The 14,651-nt window shown below is 47.0% G+C and overlaps 1 long non-coding RNA gene and 1 pseudogene across 1 annotated transcript; both read left to right on the top strand.

Moving 5' to 3' along the window:
• The window catches only part of LOC122940393, a 459,251-nt pseudogene that overhangs the window by 161,658 nt on the left and 282,942 nt on the right, over positions 1 to 14,651 (top strand).
• On the top strand, positions 6,718 to 12,900 carry LOC122940479. The gene is made up of 3 exons (XR_006390303.1): positions 6,718 to 6,831; positions 12,571 to 12,714; positions 12,844 to 12,900. It is a non-coding gene; the product is annotated as an uncharacterized LOC122940479 (long non-coding RNA).

Raw genomic sequence — 14,651 nt, forward strand, 5'->3', positions numbered from 1 at the left:
TGCCTTCACATTCTTAACTCCAGGGCGGAACGTGACAACAAAATTAAATCTTGAAAAGAACAAAGACCACCTGGCCTGTCTCGGGTTCAGACGCTTGGCTGACTCCAAGTAGGCCAGATTTTTATGGTCAGTAAACACGGTAATAGGGTGTCTGGCTCCCTCCAGCCAATGGCGCCATTCCTCAAAAGCCAACTTGATGGCCAACAATTCCCTATCTCCCACATCGTAATTTCTCTCTGCGGAGGAGAGTTTTTTAAAGAAAAAGGCACACGGTCACCATTTGGCAGGAGAGGAACCCTGAGACAAGACCGCACCCACACCCACCTCAGAAGCATCAACCTCAACTATGATGGGTAAAGAAATATCAGGTTGCACCAAGATGGGAGCGGAAGCAAAACTCTCCTTGATATTAGAAAAAGCCTTACGCGCCTCTACCGACCAAGAAGAAAAATCTACCCCCTTTCTGGTCATATCAGTGAGTGGTTTAACAATAGAGGAATAATTCAAAATAAACTTCCTGTAATAATTGGCAAAGCCCAAAAAACGCATCAGCGCCTTCTGATTCTCAGGAAGCTCCCACTCAAGCACAGCGCGGACCTTCTCGGGGTCCATGCGAAAACCAGAAGCGGAGAGAAGAAACCCCAGAAACTGAATTTCTGGAACCGCTAATTTTTACTCCAGGAAGTAGTATAAGCCGCCCAGTAAAGCATTATGGGGAGGAATTTAAAGGGAAGCAATCAGTCCAACTACATGACAGCTGAGAGAGGCTAACGAGATGAGGAACTGAACATCACAACAAAGAAAACTCAAGGAGGAGGTTCTGAAAGGCCTCTGTCAGAGCTTCTCAGCTGTCTGGTTGTGACAATCGCACAAAATTGGCAATGTAATATTCGTGTAATGCACTCGAAATACAGGCGTGGGTCACTATAGCTACATTTTTCAAGCTGCTAGATGTTTCCTGAGATTTAAGAAAATAGTTGGCATGGCAGAACATTACAATAGCTTTATATGCAGATAGAGTGCTCCAATATATTCGCGATTGCGAAATCGGCACCAATGATGCCAAGCGGGAGTGGGTGCAAATTTTACTATCACATTTTATCTCTGTTTTGGACCCACTCCTGTTTTTGCCTTACCAATACTGATCAAATACTGATGAAAACAACGGAATAAATACTGACTTTGTCATAGAGGCCTTTGAAGTCCTGCATGCAGGTTTCAGACACAAATAGTCAAAACTTATACAAATTAAGCATGAGGCCTCTATCACACAGTCAGAATTTTTTCACGATTTGGAAGCTAAAAGCAGGAGTGGGTACAAAACACACAAAACACACAAGACAGACAAGTACTTTCACGTGTCATCTCTGTTTTGGACCCACTTCTGTTTTTGCCTTGCAAATATTGATCAAAGGCTGCCGGTTTAAAGGCGGATGCTTAAAATACAGGATTCATTTTTTTTTGGCTGTTCTTCTGACAGATCAGAGGAATAGAAAAATAAGCAGTGCTATGAACACAGCCTGACCGCTGACACTGCCCCACCGTCATGAGGCACACATCGGGCATCCCATCTGCATCCAGCAGTGCCGGATCCGGGGAGTTGCGGGAGGCTGTTCTCTGTGAAAGTAGCCTAATACAGCACCACACACCTAATACATCCAGTGATGTCTCCTCTGATGTAGACATTCTCATTCCTCATCTTCTGCATTCAAACCAGACTGCCATGATGATTTCTTTCTGCCATCTCTTGTCTCTGGAGAGTTTGACAGACATCCTAGCTTCACATCATCCTGCCACCCCAGTACTGTGCCCGCTGTGCTCCCCAATACTATACTGCAGAAACAGATAAACCTCCTGAGAATATGAGCACCACACAGATAGTGCCTCCTCCAATAATTATTGGCAAACAGTGCAGTAAAAAATAGCTTCGCCCAGCAAATAGGTGCCCCCCACAGTACTAGTGCTCCCAAAAGTCCCACCAATAGAAATAATTATCTGCCAGAGTGCACTTAGTAGTACTAGTGCCCCCAACAGTAATAATGTCCCCATTATGCCCCATACATAATAATGCTCCCATAGTATTCACGTTTCCCATAGTCTCCCAGTTGTAATAAAGCTTGGTAATGCCCCCGGTAGTAATAATTCTCTTTGTGATGTGTGACAGTAGAAAAATGTCCCTTACAATGTGAACCAGTACCTTATAATGTGGGCCAATGCCCCCTACTATTGGCCAGTACAAAAAAACCTTAGTGCCCCTAATTGAGCTAAGATCCCCCCCTTGTGCCCCCATAATTTGTGCTAGTATAAAATACTCCTATACAGTGCCCCAAGTAGATGTTCCTTTAGTGCTCCTCCCCCCATCCCCATAGAGTGCCCCAAGTAGATATCCTCTCCCCCCTTCCCTATAAAACCCGAATAATGTATGCCAGTATAAAATGCCCCTATATAATGTCCCCCAGTAGATGCTCTCACAGTGCTTCTCTCCCACACCTCTCCATAGTGCCCCCCATAATGTATGCCAGTATATAATGCCAATATATAGGGCCCCCAGTAGATGCCCCAACCGCTGCCTTCTCAAACAGCTGATCGGTGGAGGTCCTCAGTGTCGGCCCCCGCGAATCAGATGCTGATGATGTATCCAGAGGACAGAATATCAGTAGAACAAAACTGCAGAACCCCTTTAAGTGAAATATACAGCCCCCCCCCCCCCATACACTAGAGCTCCTTCGTAGGAACACGGATGTCTGGAACGCTCTGTGACTCCTCTACCGCTCGCCACTATATCCCCCCCCCCACTGCGCAGCCGCTGTCTTCTAGAACACCACAAGCTCTCGCCCCTCTCACACACATATCAGATGAATGGAGGGCGGCCGGACCTGCACAGTGCGCTCTCCTTCACTGTGTGACCTCTGGGGTAGAGACAGCTGGGGGTCCTGAAGGTGGGTCTGACATTGGGGTGATATCCCTAAACATCTCCTGAGCACACACAGAGCCCCGATACCAGCAGATTACATCGCCGGCTCTGCTACATGGACATGACAGAGACTCAGCTGTAGTAACTGAACATTACACATACACAGCTCTGCTACATGGACATGACAGAGACTCCGCTGTAGTAACTGAGCATTACACATACACAGCTCTGCTACATGGACATGACAGAGACTCCGCTGTAGTAACTGAACATTACACATACACAGCTCTGCTACATGGACATGACAGAGACTCCGCTGTAGTAACTGAACATTACACATACACAGCTCTGCTACATGGACATGACAGAGACTCCGCTGTAGTAACTGAACATTACACATACACAGCTCTGCTACATGGACATGACAGAGACTCCGCTGTAGTAACTGAACATTACACATACACAGCTCTGCTACATGGACATGACAGAGACTCCGCTGTAGTAACTGAACATTACACATACACAGCTCTGCTACATGGACATGACAGAGACTCAGCTGTAGTAACTGTACATTACACATACACAGCTCTGCTACATGGACATGACAGAGACTCCGCTGTAGTAACTGAACATTACACATACACAGCCTGCTACATGGACATGACAGAGACTCAGCTGTAGTAACTGAACATTACACATACACAGCTCTGCTACATGGACATGACAGAGACTCAGCTGTAGTAACTGAACATTACACATACACAGCTCTGCTACATGGCCATGACAAAGACTCCGCTGTAGTAACTGAACATTACACATACACAGCTCTGCTACATGGCCATGACAAAGACTCCGCTGTAGTAACTGAACATTACACATACACAGCTCTGCTACATGGACATGACAGGGACTCAGCTGTAGTAACTGAACATTACACATACACAGCTCTGCTACATGGACATGACAAAGACTCAGCTGTAGTAACTGAACATTACACATACACAGCTCTGCTACATGGACATGACAGAGACTCCGCTGTAGTAACTGAACATCACACATACACAGCTCTGCTACATGGACATGACAAAGACTCAGCTGTAGTAACTGAACATTACACATACACAGCTCTGCTACATGGACATGACAGAGACTCAGCTGTAGTAACTGAACATTACACATACACAGCTCTGCTACATGGACATGACAGGAACTCAGCTGTAGTAACTGAACATTACACATACACAGCTCTGCTACATGGACATGACAAAGACTCCGCTGTAGTAACTGAACATTACACATACACAGCTCTGCTACATGGACATGACAGAGACTCCGCTGTAGTAACAGAACATTACACATACACAGCTATGCTACATGGACATGACAGAGACTCAGCTGTAGTAACTGAACATTACACATACACAGCTCTGCTACATGGCCATGACAAAGACTCCGCTGTAGTAACTGAACATTACACATACACAGCTCTGCTACATGGCCATGACAAAGACTCCGCTGTAGTAACTGAACATTACACATACACAGCTCTGCTACATGGACATGACAGGGACTCAGCTGTAGTAACTGAACATTACACATACACAGCTCTGCTACATGGACATGACAAAGACTCAGCTGTAGTAACTGAACATTACACATACACAGCTCTGCTACATGGACATGACAGAGACTCCGCTGTAGTAACTGAACATCACACATACACAGCTCTGCTACATGGACATGACAAAGACTCAGCTGTAGTAACTGAACATTACACATACACAGCTCTGCTACATGGACATGACAGAGACTCAGCTGTAGTAACTGAACATTACACATACACAGCTCTGCTACATGGACATGACAGGAACTCAGCTGTAGTAACTGAACATTACACATACACAGCTCTGCTACATGGACATGACAAAGACTCCGCTGTAGTAACTGAACATTACACATACACAGCTCTGCTACATGGACATGACAGAGGCTCAGCTGTAGTAACTGAACATTACACATACATAGCTCTGCTGCACACACTGATAGAACTCTTTAGATGCATATTACACATAAACAGCTTGGTTGTATGCACATACAGCTCAACTACACAGACTTTACACGGATACAGCTCATCTATACAGACATTACAGGTGTAATACCCCATAGATTTTGTGCAATGATGATGTTTAATGCTAAACCTTTTCTTTTCTTTCCCTCATTAGTTGTAGTGCACAGTTCTGCCCACTAGGGGTGTTCTTGGGAAAGATTGCTGCTTCACACAAGGAACCAAGTTTGGAGAGGACAGTTCCCGAGGAGGAGGGTTTGTGGGGTGTAAAATAAGTGCTGGGAAGAAAGGAAGCAGTGTATGCTGTTCAATATAGAGTTGCTGGATTGTCTGGCCAGACAGAAGATCAAGCAGTATACTGCATTGGGACCAGAGAGAGAGTGGATTGTTTCTTGGAAGGAGAAAGACTGAATGGTAGTGAGCTGCTGCATTTTTCTGCTCTCAGAGGTAACAGATCTGCACACCATATTAAAGTATTATGAACATTGCATCCAGCAGAGTGTGAGATCAACCCAAACTAATACCCTGCATTCACCTCCAGCTGCAGTTATACAAGCTGTTTGTCTGGAAGACACTGTGTGGACTCTGCTAGTGTATACTTCTCATGCTGATATTGAAATCTTCACAAGACAAATGCTTACAGCCTAAGGACCCCGTTCTGAATTATATAACTTAGTAAAGTGCAGGGAATCATAGGTTCTGGACTTGGACACCAGTTAAGGATTTTCCTGCACAAGTGAGCTACACTGTCCGCCATTGCTATAAATATTTAACCGAGAAGACGGGCCCCAACGCATGCAGCTGCCAACTATTGTCCCTTTTCTTTTCTGCTAACGCTGGGACTATATTTGTGTTTCCTTTGTGTATATTTAAGCGTTGGAAGCTTTATACAGGGTTTAATATACTCAGCTGTTGTATTCTTATATGATTAGAGTCAATATCTAACTTTTATTTTATTCTGACCATAGTTTATCTTAGCAGTGAAACTTGTTAGAGAGCGACACCCTGTGGAGAAAAGTGTAATTGATTGAGATTTTGTGCAAGAAGCTGTTTGACCGCACATTGCATGACTAGTAATATTCTGTGCAAGTTTTACTGCTTGCCATTATTTTGTTTAGGGTCACATTGTTAAAAATAAACGGGCCCATTGTTCATATAAACTGTGTCTGAGCATTGGGGAAGAAAAAAGGGAGTTCACCAGAGCAAAGAGAGATCTGAACCCACTATTCCACTTCTAAGGCACACCCACGGGTGAACTACACAGGCTTACAGCTCTGCTACATACAGACTGGGATTCCACACAGCACAGCAGAGTCTCATACACAGAGCAGATAAACCCGGTCATGTGATCTCTATGACTCCTCCCACACCTGATCACATGGTCATGACATCACCACAGGTCCTGTAACTTCTCCTGCAGCATAACCTGACTCCTCCCACACCTGAACACATGATCATGACATTATCACAGGTCCTGTACCTTCTCCTGCAGCACATCCTGACTCCTCCCACACATGGTCATGACATCATCACAGGTCCTGTACCTTCTCCTGCAGCACAGCCTGACTCCGCCCATACCTGATCACATGGTCATGACATCATCACAGGTCCTGTACCGTCTCCTGCAGCACAGCCTGACTCAGCCCACACCTGATCACATGGTCATGACATCATCACAGGTCCTGGAACTTCTTCTGCAGCACAGCTTGACTCCTCCCACACATGGTCATGACATCATCACAGGTCCTGTACCTTCTCCTGGAGCCCGACTCCTGCATGGTGGTAGAAAGAAATTACAGCCCAGGAGGCTCCATAGTGAAGGGTTGTCAGAGGAGGACACGCCTGCCCCCAGGTAAGTGGAACACTCATCACAGCCACACATATAAGGCTCCACAGCCACAGAGATACACAGCAACATCCACACTTAAGGCCCTGTTCACACTGCAGTTATTTCCTTCAGTTATTGAGCCCAGACCAGCAGTGAAGCGACTCAGAGATCAGGTGTAATGGGAAGATCTGCACTTGTTCTGTGGTTTCTCCCGCACCAGGTTTTGGCTCACAATAACTGATGGAAATAACTGATCAAATAACTGAAGTGTGAACTCAGCCTAATCTACAAACTCCAGAGAACATGAAGCAGGAGGTAAAGACGCAGCTTCTGGGGCAGGACACCAGCCTAAAGATAATAACATAACATACAAATCACAAGAGGCTGGTTCTAGTATACAATGCATTTCAAGGGCGGCCTTCCTCAGGTGCAACAAAAGCCAGGAGCAGGGGGCGTTATATAGAAGACATATCCAGGAGATCTCAGAGACGTGGACTGGAGCAGGGGGCATTATATAGAAGACATATCCAGGAGATCTCAGAGACGTGGACTGGAGGAGGGGGCGTTATATAGAAGACATATCCAGGAGATCTCAGAGACGTGGACTGGAGGAGGGGGCGTTATATAGAAGACATATCCAGGAGATCTCAGAGACGTGGACTGGAGCAGGGGGCGTTATATAGGAGACATATCCAGGAGATCTCAGCGACATGGACTGGAGCAGGGGGTGTTATATAGAAGACATATCCAGGAGATCTCAGAGACGTGGACTGGAGGAGGGGTGTTATATAGAAGACATATCCAGGAGATCTCAGAGACGTGGACTGGAGCAGGGGGCATTATATAGAAGACATATCCAGGAGATCTCAGAGACGTGGACTGGAGGAGGGGACGTTATATAGAAGACATGTCCAGGAGATCTCAGATACGTGGACTGGAGCAGGGGGCATTATATAGAAGACATATCCAGGAGATCTCAGAGACGTGGACTGGAGGAGGGGGCATTATATTGAAGACATATCCAGGAGATCTCAGAGACGTGGACTGGAGCAGGAGGCGTTATATAGAAGACATATCCAGGAGATCTCAGAGACGTGGACTGGAGCAGGGGGCGTTATATGGAAGACATGTCCAGGAGATCTCAGAGACGTGGACTGGAGCAGGGGGCGTTATATGGAAGACATATCCAGGAGATCTCAGAGATGTGGACTGGAGCACGGGGCGTTATATAGAAGACATATCCAGGAGATCTCAGAGACGTGGACTGGAGCAGGGGACTGGAACGCCCACAACATAAGAATTCATCCTTTTCTAACAATCACTAAAAACATGACTGGATAAAATGAGTGGCCCTACAAGAAGAGGATCACACCCCCAAGGATATATAAATACAGGACACGGGGCTGAAGTTGGTTTCTTATTCAGAAGTTGCAGTGAGCGTCCCGAGGGGAAATCGGATGAAAGCGGCATTAAAATACAAAAGACGGGCACAAAATGGGCAGAAAAGTGTGATTTAAAGATTGAAATGAATTCGGGCACTGATCTGACGCTGGTGACATACAGAGGTGGTGCCCGCACCATATGCAGGTGAATTCAGCCCAAACAGTTTCTGGGCACAAGAACTGGCTGCAAAGTGGACAGTAATTTGTGCTTTTAAAGGGTTAAATGAATTTGGGCCGGGCTGAACTGAAATGTATATGATGTGGGGCATCACCCTCTGTGTGTTGGCAGTGTGAGATCAGTGGCCGAATTCATTTCACACGATGGATGTCACTGTTATCGGGGGGCGCTGCGGACGTCACTGTTATCGGGGGGCAGTGTGAAGCCGGTAACTCGTATATGATAAATAGGGAAGGCTGAGTATTCAGCCTGCAATTGTGGGAGGGGCGTAAGGTCCTTATATTCCCCGCCTACCAGTCGCCTGTGCACATGCATTTTAGTTGCCCCACCCACCCTTCCCCATTTTTCTATATGTCCCAGGGTATGCTTCCTTATAGGCATACCCTCGCTCATGGCTTAGGGCACTCCACCAGCCATCTTAGCTAGGTTTCGGTTAGTAAGTCAGATAGGCACCTGGCCTCCAGTCAGGTTCCTCGTTTCCTGCAGCCTTGACCACAAATATGATATAACGGCCCCAGAAAGATATAAATAAAAAGAGAATTACTAATAACGGAGAAGAAGTGCGCAGGTCTCCAGTGTGAGGCGCTGACGAGACAGAAATCATAGAACGGCGAAAGGAAATTCACAAGTAAAGTGACATAAACAATAGTAAAATCACGCGCGTTTCAGCTGCTGCCTTCATCTTTGGGGTTGGCGCTGCTGTGTGTGAGAAGCCTTTTATATCCGTGTATAATATAATACTCACCACTTATTCATGTGGAGCATGCTCGTACAGGAAGGAAGGAAACCTTGTCCCCGGCGACAAGAGGACACACAGGAAGCAGGCAGGCAAGCGGGACAGGAATCGGTGGTCTCGTGCTCACCACACCAGCACAGGGAAGGTGGAACCAAGCAGAGTGCAGCGCATGCGCACACGAGGAGGAGTGTTAGGCCTTTTTCAAGCGGGCGTCGCGTGTAAGTGCCGGACAAGATGCGAGTGCGTTGCGGGAAAATGCACGATTTTTCCGCGCGAGTGCAAAGCGTTTTAATGCGTTTTGCACGTGCATTAGAAAAATCGGCATGTTTGGTACCTAGACCCGAACTTCTTCACAGAAGTTAGTTGATCGGTGCTGTGTAGATTTTATTATTTTCCCTTATAACATGGTTATAAGGAAAATAATACTATTCTTAATACAGAATGCTTAGTAAAATGTCCATTGAGGGGTTAAAAATAATAAACAAATTTAACTGGCCCCATCCACTTGATCGCCTAGCGGATCCTCTTCTTTCTACTTTCTTCAGGACCCAGCTAAAGGACCTTTGATGACATCACCACAGGTCCTTTTCATAAAAAAGAGAAGACATGCCAGGCAGTGGATTAAGGTGAGTTTATTATTAGTTTTTTTTATTTTTTAACCCCTCCATCACTATTTTACTAAACATTCTGTATTAAGAATGCTATTATTTTCCCTTATAAGCATGTTAGCAACCATGCGTGAAAATCGCACAGCATCCGCACTTGCTTGCAAATGCTTGCAATTTTCACGCAGCCCCATTCACTTCTATGGGGCCTGCGTTGCGTGAAAAACACACAATATAGAGCTTGCTGCGATTTTCACACAATGCAGCAGTGATGCGTGAAAATCACCGCTCTTATACACAGCCCCATAGAAGTGAATGGGTCCGGATTCAGTGCGCGTGCAATGCTTTCAACTCACACATTGCACCCTCGCGGAATTCTCGCCCGTATGAAAGGGCCTTAATGCTCCATATTGGAGAAGGGCAGAATGACCCAGGGAAACAGGGAGAGATTCTGGAATTCCTTGGATTTCTTAATTCAATCCCTCCGGTGTCAGAGTCCGCATCCTGACCCTCCAGAAGTCTTCTCCACGATCAGCCGTGCAGACCCCTCTCTACACCATGTAGGTATCAAACCGCCATCTTTATTATGTGTGATGGTGAAATGACGGACAAACTGCGGAACAGGCTTAGAAGTTTAGAAATAATTCTTATAATTTTTAGGCAAATTTCCCAAACCTGCTTTTTAAAGAGGTTCTCCGGGCTTTTAATATTGAGGACCTATCCTCAAGATAGGACATCGGTATCGGATTGGCGGGGATTCGACATCTGGCACCCCCACAGGTCATCTGTATGAGGAGAAGGCGCGCGCCGTCTCCTGTCCTGCTCGCCGCTGTCATGTCTATGGCAAGCAGGAAGAGAGACGGGAGGCGGCAGGCGCGCACAGCGTGTACCTTCTCTTCATACAGCTGATCGGCTGGGGGTGCCGGGTGTCGGACTTCCCATCCCCCGATCAGATATTGATGACCTCCGCTCACGTATGATCTTGATGCACTGCTGGTTCCTATAGTTCTCCCGTGTGCTGGCACACTTACTTGCACGTGTGTAGTAGGGATACGGGAACACCGACTTCTGCTGCTTCAGTGTCCGGAATGGTATAAAGGATAAGTTTATTCCTCTCAATAGGTTGGTGCTGCAATTACACTCGATGGATTAATACCGCAGTTACACCAGACGCATTTCCAAACTGTACGTTTTGTTCCTCAGGGGTTGCAATAGTATAAAAATGAGGGACCAATCGCTCCTTATACGGAGCTGCGCTGATATCAGAACCTGGGCCGGACCGTGTCAGGCTGTTCTTGTAGTATTCTAGTCATTCACAATGCACACCCTGCGGTTTTCTATAAACCAACAAATTAAACCTACAAATGATCTAGATGATAAAATCCAATATATAGAAAATACTAAACATCCAAGTTGATCAACAAGTCATAAAACTGGGAATAAGGAAATCTAGAATAAAGTAGACACATGTAGTGTAAAAGGGCTAATATGATCTTCATTCCGGGGTGTTACTTCGCTCTGCAGGTTTGTCTGCATTTTATTCCATATTTTTTATTCCCAGTTTTATGACTTGTTGATCAACTTATGTTTTGTATATTATATATATTGGATTTTATGACCTATCATGAAACTGCCTTGACCTCACACATGTTTTGATCCATATAAAAAGAGAGAACACAACATCTACACTTTATTATCTCCTTCGATGTCTCCTCTTATCTCCAGTTGGGGTGGGCGATATAGGCAATATAAATTAGTGCCACGATATGGATTTTGTGCATATCATCTATATCGCCGGACCGCGATATGACCACGGAGCGGAAGTGAATGATCGCTCTCGGCGCGCACCATGTTATCCTGAGCTGGCACAGTGGAGAAGGAGGGAGTCCCTCCCTCCCCACTGTGCGCGGCTGCCACTGGCCACCAATAAGAACAGAGGACTGTGGCCACTGCGCCACCAATGAATGTGCCGGACATATCCCGGCCCCTATGACTGCACGCTCCGATCGGTTACCATGGCAGCCAGGAGTCACGCTACTGAAGTCCTGGCTGCCATGGTATGTTAGTGAGCAGCATTATACTCATGTGCGCCGTGGCCGCCGGTCGCTCCTTCTTCTGTCTGTGCGGCACATTGCTAATGCTTATAGCATTAGCAATGCGCCGCACAGACCTATGAGAAGAAGGAGCGCCCGGCGGCCACGGCGCACGTGAGTATAATGCTGCTCACTAACATATCATGGCAGCCAGGACTTCAGTAGCGTGACTCCTGGCTGCCATGGTAACCGATCGGAGCCCCAGCATTACACTGCTGGGGCTCCGATCAGAACTGCCCACTACCACCAATGATGGGGGGGGGGGTGGAGGGGGACTCTGTGGCCACTGCCTCTAATGATTGATACTGGGGATGCAGGGGGCTGGGGGGCACATGAGAGGCTGGGGGGCTGATCAGAGGCTGGGGGGCACATGAGAGGCTGGCTGCCATGGTTAGCTCCCTGCTGTTGTGTGCAGAAAGCACAGGGCAGCAGGGAGAGTGTAAAGTCCTATTCACCCTAATAGAGCTCTATTAGGGTGAATATGACAAGGGTTCTAGCCCTTAAGGAGGCTACTAGTTATTAAATAAAAAGTAAAAAAAAAAAAAAAAAAGTTTAACCCCCCCCCCAATATAGAAAACAATATATCGCGATATATATCGCACATGCTTAAAATTATATCACAATATAGATTTTAGGCCATATCGCCCACCCCTTATCCAGTTATTGTATTTTTCATGATTTTCCATAGTCTCATCTTCTTTCCATTCAGGTTCCTACATAATAGGATCTGCTAAGTGGAGATCTTCTATATAAGATTCTTCTCCTGATTGACCCAACAAGGATGGACAGGGACAAGATGGTGGAGAGTATAATAAATCTCACCCTAGAGATCCTCTTCTGTCTTACTGGAGAGGTGAGAGATTCTGATGATGTCACATTGCATCATCTTCTCTATGTTACTAACAGATGGACATGACTGGAGAGGTGAGGGACTCTGGAGATGTATGGAGTGATAGTTATTACTGTGTCTCTCCATAACCAGGACTACACAGTAGTGAAGAAGACCTCTAATGAGCGCTGTCAGGACCCTGTGTCTGAAGGATGGGGAAGAACCCTGAGCCCAATCATGGGGCCTCCACCTCACCTCCTGATACATGAGGAAATCAACAGAGAGAAGACCCTAGAACTCACCAACAAGATGATTGAGCTGCTGACTGGAGAGGTGACACTGCTGGGAATGCTGGGACATTATACAGGAACGCTATGAAAGGATCTGGGTGATGACTGTATCATTGTGTTGTCAGGTTCCTATAAGGTGTCAGGATGTCACCGTCTATTTCTCCATGGAGGAGTGGGAGTATTTAGAAGGACACAAAGATCTGTACAAGGACATCATGATGGAGGATCACCGGCCCCTCACATCACCAGGTAATAGACATGACTAAATACACGTCCTCTCATTACCAATTACTTAAAGGCCTCTATTTTCCCCGCACCCATGACGGCACCCCATGCGACCAGGGACCTCCCATCCGGGACAGGAAACCTGAGAAGATAAAAGGTTCACACCCCCACCAAGCACCAGTTCAGGTTTCCTGTCCTCCGGATAGGAAGTCCCTGGGAAGCTTCACGTTGGTTCTCACCTGCAGCCGGGGGGAGGCCCAGGTTCTTATCCGCTGGGTGGCCTCCCCCAGGTGGCGTTATGCTCTTCGGGGCTGCTGCCTACAGTCTGGGCTTCTTCCCCCACATCCCGGCGCTGGCCTGAGGGAGCCGCTGTGGCCGTGTTCAAGCGGCTTCCCTCCTTGCTCCCGGGTTGCCCGTCTTCCTGTCGGCGTCGGAGGGGGCGTCTGCGCATGCGCGCGCCCCGACGCGGGGGGGGGGGGCTTGACCCGGAAGTTGGGTAAAGCCCCATTGTGTGCCCTGGCGCGTCCTTTAAAATATAAATGGGGCAAAGGGGGGGAACCCAGCCGGCTGATGTGGCACACAGTGTGGTGCTGAAGAGGCTCCTTGTTTCCGGCAAAGATGTCAGAGCCTGCAGACGGACGCGCGGAACCCTCAAGGCCCGCTAGTCCGGTACCAGTCCTGAGGAGTGGGGGTTAAAAAGGATCTTTGGTGAGATGTATCTTTTTCTTATTAATGGGGTGTTATCTGCTTGATTTGTGTAGGTGGCAAAGACCCCCAAAAAAGCGGTCTCTAAAACGAAGCATAAGGAGTGTGCAGGATGTAAGGCCCCCCTAGCTTCCTCCTATTCTAAGCTGTCATGCACCCCATGTATCGATAAGTTGGTGGCGGAGGAGTCCCAGAGCCTTTCCAAGAATATGTGATCTTTAATAAGATCTGAGGTGAAAGCCTCCTTAAAATCCTTGAGTAAGAATCGCCCGCGGTCTCCGGATATTAGGGATTCGGATATAGACCATTCTGACGTGGAGGAAAGAGAAGCAGGCCAGTTACTCTCTAATGACGCTACTTTGTCAGCAGAGGAAGAAACAGGGGGTTCCTATTTCTCGCCCGAAGATACCCAAAACCTCCTTAAAGCAGTCAGAGCAACCATGCAGTTAGAGGAGGTGAAACAGGCTAAGTCTACAGCAGATATTGCCTTTCAGGGGTTAGGTCCCAGAAAGCAGAGGGTTTTCACCATTCACGAGAATGTTCAGGCATTAATTAAAAAGGAATGGAAAAATCCTGATAGGAAGTTTTTTATTCCAAGCTCCGTTAAAAGAAAATATCCCTTTGATGAGAAGGTAGCAGCCTGTTGGGACAAGGCCCCTACTGTTGACGCTCCGGTGGCGAAGATTGCCAAGAAGTCTGCTCTACCGTTTGATGACCTGGGTAGCCTGTCTGATCCTCTGG

This window comes from Bufo gargarizans, chromosome 6 (genome assembly GCF_014858855.1).
Source record: "Bufo gargarizans isolate SCDJY-AF-19 chromosome 6, ASM1485885v1, whole genome shotgun sequence".
NCBI classification, from domain to species: Eukaryota; Metazoa; Chordata; class Amphibia; order Anura; family Bufonidae; genus Bufo; species Bufo gargarizans.